The sequence below is a fragment of the Anabrus simplex genome, chromosome X (genome assembly GCF_040414725.1).
Source record: "Anabrus simplex isolate iqAnaSimp1 chromosome X, ASM4041472v1, whole genome shotgun sequence".
Classification (NCBI taxonomy): Eukaryota; Metazoa; Arthropoda; class Insecta; order Orthoptera; family Tettigoniidae; genus Anabrus; species Anabrus simplex.
The window spans coordinates 163,562,454-163,565,253 of NC_090279.1; the positions used below are offsets into that span (position 1 = coordinate 163,562,454).

Below are 2,800 nucleotides of genomic sequence, written 5' to 3' on the forward strand. Positions count from 1 at the left end.
AGAAGGCAGTCAGCTCCTGGATAAAACTACTAATGTCTTTACACTGGTCTGGTTTCAGACCACCTGTGCTGTACAAACCTAGTGCAATGAGTTTGCAGTTGCGATCAACAGTATACCGTAAGAAGGAAGTCTCAATACGCTGGTCTGGTTTCAGACCACCTGTGCTGTACAAACCTAGTGCAATGAGTTTGCAGTTGTGATCAACAGTATACCGTAAGAAGGAAGTCAGCTCTTGGACAGAACTATCAATACGCTGGTCTGGTTTCAGACCACCTGTGCTTTACAACTGCTTACTACATACACACAGAAAGGACCTACTACATGTATTTCAAAAACTCCTTTCCTTGTAAACCATACCCGTTCTACCACATAAAATATACAAATTAAGATGTTGTAATAATGCTAATAATTAATAAAAATTGTAGTTAAGGTTCTTTCCCATCAGGTCCTAATACACATAACTCACTGAGTATTCCAATAAATATTGATAGATAAGTATAACAAAACATTTCTCAAGAACATAAATTTTATTAGATTCTTTCTTGGTCTAACACTGTATACAACAGTTTCTGAATTTTAACTTTGAAAACCCTTCGACCTAGTTCACTCATTCTTTCCATGTCATCATGAAGACACTAAAAATAACATTGATTATATTTTCTTTTCAGTTTTCAGTATCTTTTCTAAATATTCACTTAACACATCACTGTCACTTTCACATTTCTGTTTCTTTTATTTTTAACTGCTGACAAAGCTGTTTGTAGAAGCAGAAGCCACTGGACTGGAAGTTGAAGTCCCTTCAGTAATTTCTGAACTGTAGGAGTTAAACCCCTCCAACACAAATTATTTCTGCTTCCTCCTCCTATATTTCAGCTTGGTGAAAAGGCTCTCATACACCAGGTGCCACTTCCATAGATGTGTTTGTTATAGAACTGAAAAAAATGAACAACATATTAATGCAATTCTTCTAAATTGGAGCTACATTTTAGTCTGGACACAAGCCTTCTGTTTAAGAAATTGTTACTTTCAATAATTATTTTAGTAAGATGATTGCTAGGTTAGATTATATTATATTACTTTCAGTTATATCTAATAAATTAATGAACAGATGGGTGGAACTTATGGCCTACAGACTGAATCTTCCCCTCACTCTTTCACAACTAGAACACTGGTCTGTAATGTAGGCCTACTTTTAAAAATAAATATTACAGAATTGTACCTTCTTCCAGCAATGAAGAGTTCCAGAAAGTTGAGGGCATTGAAGTAGACCCATTTTATGTTTTCTGTACAGCAGAACCTGGGAGAAGAGGGAGGATGTTATCTCTCCAAGTTCGATATCCAGCCCTCAGAATTTGCCATGTTTTGGCACAACTTTTTCCTGAAACAATGAATCAGAATATTGTGACAAAGAAAATATACATGTAGTAGGCCTACTTATGGCATAGGCCTACACTTATTTGTCATTAAAGCAAACAATGGTATTCATTTCATTAGGTACGAGATGGAGGTTAGGAAAGCACTGCTTATGTTTTCCAAACATTGCTTATGTTTTCCAAACATTTCTTCAATTAAGTTACAAGAATGATAATTACTACTTCTCCTAGTGTAACTCATTTTACCACTCTATTCCGTATAATATACTTTATCAATAAATAATCTAAGATAACACTATTCATAAGATAATCGTAATAAATCTAATAATTACTTACCAGTTTTTGTCCCAATTCTCCACACTATAGAATGCCATACAAAATTCACGGTCTCCCTATTACTATATCCAGGGAGTCTAGGATTATACACCACTTTGTTTTCATACACTAAGCAAATTAATGTTTCGATTTCATCAACAGATGACTATGTTGCGTCCGCCATTATCGAACGACTGCGACTGAAAAACGGACACGTTTGTTTTTACAAGACCAACTACAATTACATCAGACCGTAATCCAGGAAAAACATGGCGGACATCGGTGGGCGATATGAGAGGTTGAGGGCAAGGTTATGCGTGTTTATTCCGAGTCACCTAAAGAAAAGATCACAAGTCGAACGTCATGAAATGCAACTCATTAACTCGAAATATGAATAATTAAAAACGATATATAGATGTCAACAAAGAACATTATTAACCTTACATGAAATACTATGACACCACTATTAACCACCGCCCATTATGTAAAACACGCAAACAAATTTCTCCAACAATATTTCAACCCTCCAAAATCCACCTGTATTGTTGAGTAGGTACAAGCGATATTTGTATGATACACTTGGCCATCTAAAGAACTCGTTACCTTATAACTCACCAGAATTGACGGCAAAATTGTATATTACATAAAAAAGAACATAATCCTCATGTTCACTCACGGGAAATGGGGTTAGGTTTAGTTTACGCACGTTCATTGTAAAACGTAGAAAATTAATTACATCATTCTTGCACCACCGTTTAATTTCGTCTCTAAATCATAAATATTGGTCATGATTTTCCGGATGTTTTTGGGACTGATTTAATTTTCTTTGTAGTAAGGTACGTTGGCTGATAGGGCAAATGCTAGGATAGGCATCATTAGTTTTAACTTCGGAAGTTTGCGCGGCACTCGAATTAGATCACCACCTTCTACGGGTATATAATGTTTTCCCTAACAATACATTTGATTTCAAAAATGATAAAATGATTAATGTACACAGCATTATTAGGCCTATGATTCGGTTCGAAGTTTTCCTTACGAATGCTCTTAACCCAATTTTGCCTTAATATTAGGTCTTTTGGAAACGAGAACACTGAAACTCTTACTTACATCCA

At 35.4% G+C, this 2,800-nt stretch overlaps 1 long non-coding RNA gene across 1 annotated transcript; it reads right to left on the minus strand.

Annotated features, from left to right (window-relative positions):
- Positions 1-528: 528 nt before the first annotated feature.
- Positions 529-1,905, minus strand: LOC137503182 (uncharacterized). Its single transcript, XR_011019091.1, has 3 exons — positions 1,710-1,905; positions 1,220-1,378; positions 529-932 (listed from the first exon to the last, which is right to left on the minus strand). It is a non-coding gene; the product is annotated as an uncharacterized lncRNA (long non-coding RNA).
- Positions 1,906-2,800: the final 895 nt, after the last annotated feature.